At 44.4% G+C, this 12,007-nt stretch overlaps 1 protein-coding gene across 1 annotated transcript in view; it reads left to right on the forward strand.

The window, feature by feature from the left end:
- The window catches only part of PPARGC1B (PPARG coactivator 1 beta), a 118,677-nt gene that overhangs the window by 38,472 nt on the left and 68,198 nt on the right, over window positions 1-12,007 (forward strand). The window lies entirely within an intron of this gene.

Consider the following 12,007-nt stretch of genomic DNA (forward strand, 5'->3'; position numbering starts at 1 on the left):
CCGATGTTTACTCTGGTTACCGGCATCGTTGGTCGCTGGAGAGCTGTCTGTGTGACAGCTCTCCAGCAACCAAACAGCGACGCTGCAGCGATCCGGATCGTTGTCGGTATCGCTGCAGCGTGTGACGGTACCTTTAGTAAATACATCAAAAATCAACATTAACCAATATGGCATTGACAAATGCACATGCAACCAACAAGATGCACACAAACATACCTGCAAGCAGAGTCATAACGCAAGCATAACACATGAACAGGCGTAATATTGACGAAGGCATAATAAGGTGCAGGCACATGAACACATACATACAAAAGCACACAGCAGTACAAAAATACACACACACACGGCCATCAGTCCTCCAGCTGGAGCTTGATATATTCACAGTGGCAGGCCTCGGGGTGGATCTGGACTGTAGCAGGGCACTGGCTGTTGCAGGACGACGGCAGGCCTCAGGTTGGATTCAGGTTTTAAAAGCTCTTGCTGTACTCAGTACGTCATACACAAATGCACACACACACACACACACACACACACACCACACACACACACACACATGCACGCTGGATGTCAGTACTCACATGGCTGTCTCAGGCAGGGTCTGGCTGGCACGGCCTCTCTGGCTGGCTGGCAGGGCCTCTCTGGCTGGCTGGCAGGGCCTCTCTGGCTGGCTGGCAGGGCCTGGCTGGCAAGGTCTTGCTTGCAGGGTCTGGCAGTGTGTCTCTGGCTGGCAGGGCCTCTCTGGCTGGCAGGGCCTCTCTGGCTAGCTGGCAGGGCCTCTCTGGCTGGCTGGCAAGGTCTTGCTGGCAGGGTCTGGCTGGGTCTCTCTTGCATTGAAGGGTCTGTCTTGCTGGCTGGTACATTTGGGAATGACCTGTCCTCTTTATATAGTTTTTGGGTTGTCTGGGCAAAGTATCCACTTTTTGGAGCATGCTCAATCAAAAAAAGCGGATTGAGGCGACGGATCCGCCAAAAAGCGGATCGCGACGGATCCGTCGCCCATAGGCGCCCATTCTAAAAAAAGGCGGACACAACGGATCCGCCGCGGTCCGCCTTTTCGGCGGCGCCAAAAAACGTTACAAAGTCCGTCAATGTCTAGACAACGTCCGCCAAATATCGACGGATCCGTCGCATGGCGGATGGAACGGATGGCCATCCGCCACAATCCGTCTCTAATGCAAGTCAATGGGAAAATAGCGGATCCGCCAAAAAAAAATGGCGGATCCGCCATTTCACGAAAATGGCGGTTTTTGACTGACGCCGAAAGACTGAAGTGTGAAAGAGGCCTAATGGTGACGTCCGTCCCCATTAATTCCACAGTTGAACATTATGATCATTTGTGGAAACCAACCTAAAACCCTCTATAGTGTAAGGCAGGACTTAGATGCTGGTGGGGAGCACAATATTTTGAATAAATTTCCCTTATAATGTAATAGTTGTGCTTTGAGCAATTTTTGGCTCATGTTTTAAATGAAAGACCGTAGCGTTGTCCTTCCTCCATACCCGCCGTGTATATCCGGAAGGATAGATGTCCTTGTATATTTTTCCGATAAACAAGGAGACTTTGCAGGAGTGTATATCTACAGTAACATATCTGCCGGAAGGACATGTGATTCATTTCTAACATTTCTGAACTATATTAGTCTAACATGGTGACAATTTTTAACGACGAGCATAATAGGGCCGAGAGGGATTGTTTTTTTTTTCACAGACCCACAAAATAAACCAATCTTTTTATACAGTGCTACAGAATATTTACAGAATATATATATTTTTTTTAAATACGGTAGTTATCTGGTGTGTGCTGTGTGCCGCCTGTGGTGTCTTCATGATACGTCTCCTTCATGAACACTAATGGTATCTAGTTTAGGGGAAAAAACCACCCTTATCCGATTTTTCTAACTTGTGTCCATGAGCAGTATCCGTGCTATTCAAACAGTCTAGATCTGTTTCGGGCGTGATTAATACGCATGATTAGTCCCGTACAATGCCGCTATTGGGCTCAATAAATCATATTATTTGTACTAGGACTTGTGGATGCCAGCTGGCGGCATGGGCGTGCAGTGTTTGTCAGATGTACATGATGTTCCACAATTCTTCGCAGTGTAATAAATGGAGTCTTGATGACAAGTTCGTTCAGTCCCAGTATCTATCCATGTGCTGAATGAAGTTCAGAGAAGCGAGACGTTGATGTTGGTATAGGAGGACCAAGTTATCTGGTGACCAGTCTATTAGGATCTAGGGACAAGCCTGCCATTGCTCCCTTCTAAATGATCTAGGCAAGGCCACAGTCTACCGAGAACCAATCTATCTGGTGCCACGCGTAACTTGTTGGCCCCTATAGGCACTGGGAACGACCTTGGTTAAATAAAATGTAGGTTATTTATTGAAAGCACAAGGGCAGCCAAGCATTTAACGAGATTGGTTCCCAGTATCCCCCCTGGAGACCCTTGGCGCTTTTTTCATTTCCTACAGATCATTAACTGAGAGTTGAGAGGGTGTCACAGGCGAGAGCACAGGTGCTGGCTGGAGCCGAGCAGCCCGATTTACCTGTACGGTGGTTATGCTGTGTATGCAAACCAGGCTTCCTGGCTGTCTGCAAATGGTGCACGGATGGGGAAGTAGTACTGCACGTACGCTGTGTATTCTCACACAGCCGCAGCACACAAACCGCACTGTATTACTGTATTGTGAGAAAAACCTACGTCTAACCCCGCTGCTGCTCTACTTCTATCCTACGCCTTCTCTCTCACAAGGGTCCCCATCCTACGCGCAGCTCCTAACGGGAGAAATGTGCCTACTGGGATATTGTCCTGCAAGGGCTTGATGTTTGAATCAATGTGACCTGCCATAAATCTGACTGCTTTCATATTTCTGTGGTGTATTTATAACACTGTTCTTCACTGGGGTCATGAAATAATTTATGGGTCTTCAGGGCTTTATTTGATATTAACAAATACGGTCAAAATTGGAAGGGTCCATTTCCTTCCACTTCCATTCAATTCAAGTCCTTCACATTAAATATTGACCAATCGGCGGTCTTTTAATGACCTGTTTACACAGGAAGGCTGTGCTAAACAATGTGCACTAAACGATCTGTAATAGATTGCTCAGTGAGCCCTGGCTGCCTTAGTTCTCAGCCTTGTATAGAATGAGGTCCTGCTAAGAACGTTGATTTTTAAGCCTCCTTAAAAATCAGTTCACTCGATGAACGAACGTTTTGCTTGTTCATCGGGTGACTGGCAGCTAGTGATGAGCGAGTATGCTCGTTACTCGGGTTTTCCAAGCATGCTCGTGTGGTCTCCGAGTATTTTGGGCGTGCTCGGAAATTTAGTTTTTGTCACTGCAGCTGCATGATTTGTGGCTGCTAAACAGCCTGAATACATGTGGGGATTCCTTAACAAACATGCAATCCTCACATGTATTCAGGCTGTCTAGCAGCCGCAAATCATGCAGCAGCTACAGCACAAACTAAATCTTTGAGCACGCCCAAAATACTCAGAGAACACCCGAGCATGCTAGGAAAACCCGAGGAACGAGTACACTCGCTCATCACTACTGGCAACCTGTTTACACCACAAGATTATTGTGAAATGAGTGTTCCTAGGAACGCTCATTTGCGATAATCTTTCAGTGTGAATGCACCTTCAGACTTTTGAATGCTACAATAAAACTTTCAGGATGGATAATGTATAATGAAAGCCATAAATGCCTGATAACGGAAAGTTCTGTTTTTGGCACCTTCTTATTGGCACAATGGGGGTTACCACATTCGGCATTTCAAAGAAGAGATGATGACATGTAAGCTGGGCTATTTATTGTAGGAATTGTAGAATAGTGTGTGCTACATTGGGGAGGGGTTCACTCACGAGCAGCCACTTCTCAACCTTATTGTTCCTCTTTGGAGTGCCAAAGTTCTCAGAGTTGAGGTACCTTCACACTGAGCAACTTTACAACGAGAACGACAACGATCCGTGACGTTGCAGCGTCCTGGATAGCGATCTCGTTGTGTTTGACACGCAGCAGCGATCAGGATCCCGCTGTGACATCGCTGGTCGTAGCTGAAAGTCCAGAACTTTATTTGGTCACCAGGTCGGCGTGATTCGTCATGTTTGACAGCAAAAGGAACGATGCCTGCAATGTTTTCCACGGAGCTCACAACCAGCGAGAACGATAAGTACGTCACTGGATCGCTCCTGCATCGTTCTGGAGTTGCTGTGTTTGACATCTCTACAGCGACCTAAACAGCGACGCTCCAGCGATCTAGTTTAGGTCGGATCGTTGTCTATATCGCTGGAGCGTCGCTAAATGTGACGGTACCTTCGGTGTGACTATCTAGACATCATCAAATCCTCAGCAAAACCTACAACACTTGAGATATCGGAAACAAGTCCCATAGGGCACCTCTAACTGCCAGGACCACATGTCTGACCATGGCTATGTAAAACTGGTCTATTAATGTCATTATTTTCAGTTTTCTGGCATAACTAACGTTGTATGTAGGTGATCACAGGCTGAATACCCTATAAAGGCACTTTTTCAGACTCCCTTACTTGCCATTGATCATACACCAAGCCCGATTGAGTTTTAATGGGTGATTTGCTATGATCTAGAAAAGTATCATTGCCATGAATTGTCGACAAGTAATATATTCTGGTGTTAACATCCGGGACACCGGATACCTTTCTGTCGCACAGGGTCTTTTTCCCCCCTCAAATACAACCTTATTGCTCAGATTGATAGTGTGTGAAATATTCAGATCCGGTGCTTTGTATATATATTTTTTTTGGTCCTTTTTTTTAGCTACACAATGAATCACACTGTGAACAAAGCAGAACAAAGCACAAGGCAGCGTTTCCACTATAGAAACCCAAGTGCGGAGGTCTTGGGGACATGAGGAGGTTGCGAGTGACTTGCTTCCTTGTATGTGGTTTCTAAGAGCGCTAGGCCAGGATTTCCAGATTTAGATCGCGTTCCATTGCTGGCTAAAGCGCTGTGTGACAAGTCTTGTGACTCTGTATCAGACTGGAATGCATGAGAGGGGTTGTAAGGCGCTGCCTCTTCTCTTTACAGCTCTGTTCAGCAGGGAGAGGGGTTTTTGCCATTTCCTTTTAAAGGCATGATTCCAAACAAAACCCTCCTGATGCTATTGGGGAGGGCGACCATTCGCATCCTTCTGCTCACTTCTTTTATAGCACTTTAACTATTGATTCTCTAGAAAGGGGAAATTGCAACCTCCATGCTGCACGACCGGCTAATTGTTTTCTATCCTTCTCGGTAGTATGTGACGTTTCCCACCTTCCATCCACTGCGGAGACATGATATGCTGCATGGACGTCAGCAGCCGACAGTGATGTGCAGCAGTGTTTTGCATAGAGATGAAAGCGTTGCTGAGGAGCGGGCTTCCTATGCACCATATGAACAGGTCATCCTCATGAATAAGTATTAACAATGCACCTGTCCCAAAGGCACGACCACGCTGGTGGCACTGATGGAATTAATTTAAGGGTATTCTCACATAACTTAGATAGACCCAACCCATAATTTCCATGGCAGAATTATGATCTGACCCTCAAATTTCAGCCACGGATCTGTATGACTAGCCCTGTTATCAGTCAGTCCTTTTTTTCCCGTGGAAATATGTTACTTATGTACATGGCACACTTTTTTTCCGCAATTGCGGAAAAGTCCTACCGAAATTTTCAAATAAAGTTGAACTGGGTTTAGGTGGTTTCCGATGTCTGTCATCCTTTATCCCAGTGTGGACCTAGTCAGGGGTCTTCTGACCCAAACTCAACAGTTACATGTATGCCTATAAAGCTTTTGAGTTGGGGTCATAAGACCCTCGGTGGACTCATACATTGTGCTCTGTACTTGGACAATGAACGTTGGACACATGAATCCAACCATACAGAAACCGTGAGATGGACACATAGAAATCTGTGTCTAATCCAATCCACGTAAAAAATATTGATTACATTTCCATCATTAACTCATCCAGAATTAACTATTGCTACTATTTCAGATTTTTTTTCATTCTCTATAGAAAGACTTTACAATTGTCCCGCATTGTCAAGACCTAATTTTTGGTGTCCTCTGCACCCAGGTTAAAAGGTCATGTTATAGTGTGCTTGTTCTTCTTGCGGTATCTTCACCACCAAGGGGTGGAAACATTGATTCAGACTTTATGTTACCTCTACTAGCCATTTTTTTCGTAGTATTATTTCTACGCTTTTCTAGTGGCAGTGGTGACGAATAGGGGCGTAATGTGTTTATTTCACCCTCATAAGACATTACAGCTGACACAAACACATTAGCATCCGCAGAGCATGAAATGGCCCACCAAATTAAGACTCAAGAACAGAATATTCCGACGTCATTGTAGCCTCCTCTATCTCTAAACATAGCCCATGCATTGAATGCTGAGAGCTAGCGTGATATCACAGCCTCTGCTTCACTGGTCAGTAAAATGAATAGTGAATCGTATTCCCCGAGGATGTGCGTCTCTTGCACACAGCTTTATTTGCTTTATTTCAAGTCCTCACGTGACTGCCGTCAGGTGCATGTTTCGAATGAAGATGTGGGTATATACATCAGCTGCTATCTCTTATCTATCCCTAAAAGCTTTCTTATTTGGTGTGTCCATGGTGCCCAGGTGGATGAAGCTCAAGCTCATTCAGTGTGACAGATTTGTGTTTAGCTTATAGCAGGAGACATCTGGACTAATGAGAGGATAACCTTTAAACCTCTTCTACTTGGGGGGTACATGAGGACTGCTACTAAAAAGACCCAAATTATCTCTAGGAGGATTGCGGAGGCATCAGACATAATGTCACTATTAAATGTAGCATAATATAATGCCGATCAGTCTTTAAAATGTGGCTAACCTCTTTCCTTCCGCTCTTTCAAACGATACACAAATTGATCCTCTGTCGTCAGTTTTGACCCAGTCCCTTATAGAAAACTGACCCTTCTAATACTGATTTCTTATTCTGCGCCATATCATGTATCAGTATTTGTAAACGAAAACCAGGCATGGAACCTCCAGAGGATAAGTATACAGAAAAAAATTGGCATCTATTCTGCATTTTGCACCCGCATCTACTTTTGCATTACAATACTCATCTAAATATTGACTTGCGAATGTGACCTTATAGTAGTATGTCATGGGGTCTTTTCTGAATTGCCGGGACAGGTGTATGAACTTTACAGGTTAATCCTAGTGTTCTAATCCATAATCTCATGCTGTCTGCATTCGCTTGCCGAACTGATATAGGTTTTAAAATCCTATTTCTGTGTTCCTGTACAGTGTGCACACTAGCTATGTCATGTAATATACCTACAGCATACAATGTTCTACCCCCTGCAAGTGTTTGATGTCTGTTGCTATAGTCGGCTGGCTACGCTCTCTGGAAACAGGAAGCTTGCAACCCTTAATGGATTCCATTTCTGAATATCTTTAGCTCCAGGGAAAGCTACTTATTCATGCAGGTGAAATGGGTCATTTTATTCCATTACACACTGTCCCGAACAAATAATTGTAGGAACAAGGAATCCCCTGAACGTGCTTTGAACTTTGCTTATCTCCTCCTTATATTTTACAAAATATCTGAGATGGTGTAATCCTATGTATAATACTGAATTAAAGAAGCAGCTACTGTAGTACATCAGGAGAATCCACTCATAAATAACCAGCTGTAAAGGATTCCAGTAGGGACTGTAATGGGGGTCCCGTGCACCCAGCATATTCCAAAAGAGTGTCTATTTGACATGAGCAGTATGCATCATGCATTGGCGTACAGTAGTGTTGAAGATTTTGTTACATTTTCCCATACAGAGAAACATGGTAAAAAAAAGTTAAACTGCACAGTTACGGTATATGCATTTATTTACTACTAGATGGTGGCCCGATTCTAACGCATCGGGTATTCTAGAATATGTATGTATGTATATAGCAGCCACATAGTATATAGCACAGGCCACGTAGTATATAGGAGTACTACGTGGCCTGTGGTATATACCATGTGGCTGCTATATACATACATACATATTCTAGAATACCCGATGCGTTAATATAGGCCACGCAGTAAATAACACAGTCCACGTAGTATATAACACAGCCCACGCAGTATATAGCAGCCACGCAGTATATAACACAGCCCACGTAGTATGTAACACTGGCCACGTAATATATACTGTAGCACAGCCCACATAGTATCTAACAGTGGCCACATAGTATATAACACTGCTCACGTAGTATATAGCAGCCATGTAGTATATAACGATGCAGCCCACGCAGTATAGAACACAGCCTACATAGTATCTAACACTGGCCAGGTAGTATATTGCAGCCACGCGGTATCTAACACAGCCCACGTAGTATTTAGCAGTGTGGGCACCATATCCCTGTTAAAAAAAAAAATTTAAATTAAAAAATAGTTATATATTCACCCACCGGCGGGATCCAGCGTAGATCCAGCAAACCTCTGGCGATTCACGCGCGGCTGCTGCCATCTTGCGTCTTGTATCTTGCATCTCGCGAGACCGCTAAGTCTTCTGGGTAATTTAGCAATACATCTCTGGGAACCAAAGCTAGCGGCAGGTGCAAGCGCATCGTCGGACTACAGGAGGTGAGAATAGCAGGTTTTTTGTTTTTTTTAATTATTTTTAACATTAGATCTTAAATGGCAGCATCAATAGTAAAAACTTGGTCACACAGGGTTAATAGCGGCGGTAACGGAGTGAGTTACCGCGGCCTGTTACCGCTGGCATTAACTCTGTGTGAGCGGTGACTGGAGGGGAGTATGGAGCGGGCGCTGACTGCGGGGAGTATGGATCGGGCGCCGGGCACTTACTGCAGGGAGGTAGGGAGGGACTAATCGGACTGTGGCCATCGCTGATTGGTCGCGGCAGCCATGACAGGCAGCTGGCGAGACCAATCAGTGACTTGCATTTCCATGACAGACAGAGGCCGCAACCAATGAATATCCGAGCCAGACAGAAAGACAGAAGGACAGACGGAAGTGACCCTTAGACAATTATATAGTAGATGGTAGCTAATGGTCATCGAATGTCACCAAAAGCCTATAAAGGGGAGCGCGTTGGAGGCTTCTGTCGGAGAAACGTATCCAACATTAATACATAACTTTATTCTGCAAGAGGCTCAAAAGGGAAAGGAGACTTGCTACATGTAGTCGTTTTTCATGTCAGATGATATTTATAACAGTAAGGTGGAGTATACGTGCTACGACACATCAATGGTACGTGTTCTAGAAGAGGAACCATGACTATGCAGCATCTGCAATTACAAAACTTGGGTGAACCTGCGTGTCAGTTGTAAAAGAGCAACATTCTTGGAGAGCAGCCAGACCATTTATTTCTTTTCTAAGGTATTAAGATATTCTGGTAGCTACTAGTACATTATGGTGCTTTGTGGCTATCTGGGAAGTTCCCCGGTTCTGCAGGTCTATGTTATGTGCTCCTTCTAGACAAGCCATTGCTGCTGTCAGCCACACTGACTTTAAACAGTAGCAGTCCTATTACAAAACTGTTGTGAGTTATAAACTGGAGGCGGTTGTTTATTTTCAGCCAAGGAGGAGGAGGCATCAATGTGCGGCACAAAGCTATTAAGTGAGGTTGTTATCATACTCCAGATTCTGAAGAGAGCAGCACAAGACGTCTTGTGCATCCAGTAACCCCCATTGTTTTAATAACCAGCTTTCAAATCTTTATGGAATCAGTTTAATATCTTCCATCTTTATTTCTACACTTTAATTCCATATTTGTCCATTCGATGTTTTATGAGAAGCCTCACAATGCACTTAATATGATATGAAAACTAATCAAACATTTTAAGTTCTTTTATTATGATTTCCATATTCTTAGCTTTATCTTGGAAACAACTGGTGTCATTTATTAAAGAGGTTTTAATCTTTTAGTAAAGTGGACCCCAAATGCTATGAAATAACTAAAATATCAAACAGAGCAGGTACTCTCTCTCTGGGTTCAGCGCTGGCTTCATACTGTTGATCGGTGTGATGACGGTGGGTTTGGATCCACTGCGCCACAGGTCGGGCTTATCTTCGAGGGTTGTGACTAAATGACTACTTGGTCTTCACCAGAGCCGTTGATGGTGAGGATAGGCTTGGGCTGTTTGGGTAGTGACCAGGTGCTACTCGAGGGAAGTCACTGGACCTGCAGCAGCTGACTGAAGAGTTAGAGGCACAATGCAAAGCACCGAGGTTAAAGACAGAAACGTGGTCAGGCAGTCCGAGGTCGAGGAGCATAGGATCAAAATACAACACCGGGATCAGGAGCGGAGAGGTCAGACAAAACGAGACAACAAGCCAGGTCAGTAACAGTGTCAAAAACAAGCATGCACCTTTGCAGATTACTAAAGACGGCATGAAATTAGGAACCTAAGTTCAGGCAAGGTGTGGAGGGAGGGTGAAGCTGCTTAATATGTTCTCTGCTAGCAGAGAAGCAAACCTCTGCAGGTCACAATGGTTTAAATTGCTGCAACATCTGGCCTTGTCTCCATAAAACCAGGTGGAGACCCTCCAGCCACATGGGGGTGCGTCAGAGCTGGGAGTTTCAAAATTCAGTTCAGTGCGATGACCTAACACTAGCAGGAGCAGAGCGGTGAACACAGTTAGTAAGATGATGCTGAGAAGGCGTGCGAGTTACCGGCGTGACACATGGGTCCTGGTGTTTTGGCCGCAGCGGTGAAGTCACCTCAACAGCTTGCATCACTGCTGTAGCCAATCACTGATTTCAATGGTTCATGCTTTCTACCTTGGCAGAGCCACTGAGCTCAGTGATTGGGTATGGCAGTGATTCATATTGCCTACATGATGTCCTTACTGCAGCCAAAACATTAAGGCCTAAACCTCGTTGGAGAGCCGGCGCTGGACCCATGGAGGTTTAGTACCCACTTTGTCTATTGTTTTAGGTATTTTACAGTGTTTGGGGTCTACATTACTGAAAGTGGGAAAACTCATTTAAGTGACTAGAGCTCTACACCAGAATAATGTTTTCCTCATAGTAATGCTGATCTTTTTAGCTACTGTAAATAGGTATGAAATTTTCATTTAATGGTCTGACGTTCCTAAGACCAGACTAATGGCATGTGCACCCATTTTCTAGACGAATTTCATGCTAGTCATGGCAAAGTTTGACATCTTGGGAAGTTTTGTAGGTCGTATTCATTTTTTTTTTTTCTAAATGAGTTTCAACATTATTCAAGTCTTAACACTTCAAGAATTGCAGGGTTTGGCTGACGTTCCTGTCAAAGATCATGCCTCGTATTGCAGTTCACCTCTGTTCCCTTTTGCCGTGCTACAATGCAGACAATGGGAAGGAGTGGTGTTGTTGCTAGGAAGGAACACTGCCTTGTTTTCGAGGAGGCCATACTCCTCATTTAGCTGTTTGCTTAACTCTCTTGTTCGACTGACTATTACTCGCACTGCGCGCTTGGTTCGGACAAGCGTGCACCTATTTTCAGTGAGTAAAGGGAAATAAGCGGCTGCCAAACATCACTACAGTGCAACAAACCGATAATTATTTTGCACCATCAGGCAAAAGTCATGATGCCGCCATATACTTGAGATGGTCAGTGGGTTTGGCCAGTGTCCTTCTAATATGCATGTCCCAATAGATACATTATTCTAAAAGATCTATAGGGCCTGTTGAGACTGCTGTACTTACGTCAAAAATCCATTTACAAATCACCATGTAATCCCAAGTGGAGACAGACTCACAAATACCCATTTCACATTAGGTGTCTAAAAAGGTTCAGTAAGGATTATACTCCATATTCTGGCCTAGTACACCAGCCTGATCAGGTCTAAGAGGTCCACTTGACATTTTGAGATAATAAACCTGGTGACATGTCTGCTTTAATGCCATGACATCAATTGACTGTCATAGGAAATAGTTTTCGCTAGGGATACCATTTATTTTTTCCATTCATTGTCAGTATTTGTTTCAAGCCGGAGCCAAACTGGATGTT

Source organism: Ranitomeya imitator, chromosome 4, assembly GCF_032444005.1.
Source record: "Ranitomeya imitator isolate aRanImi1 chromosome 4, aRanImi1.pri, whole genome shotgun sequence".
Classification (NCBI taxonomy): domain Eukaryota; kingdom Metazoa; phylum Chordata; class Amphibia; order Anura; family Dendrobatidae; genus Ranitomeya; species Ranitomeya imitator.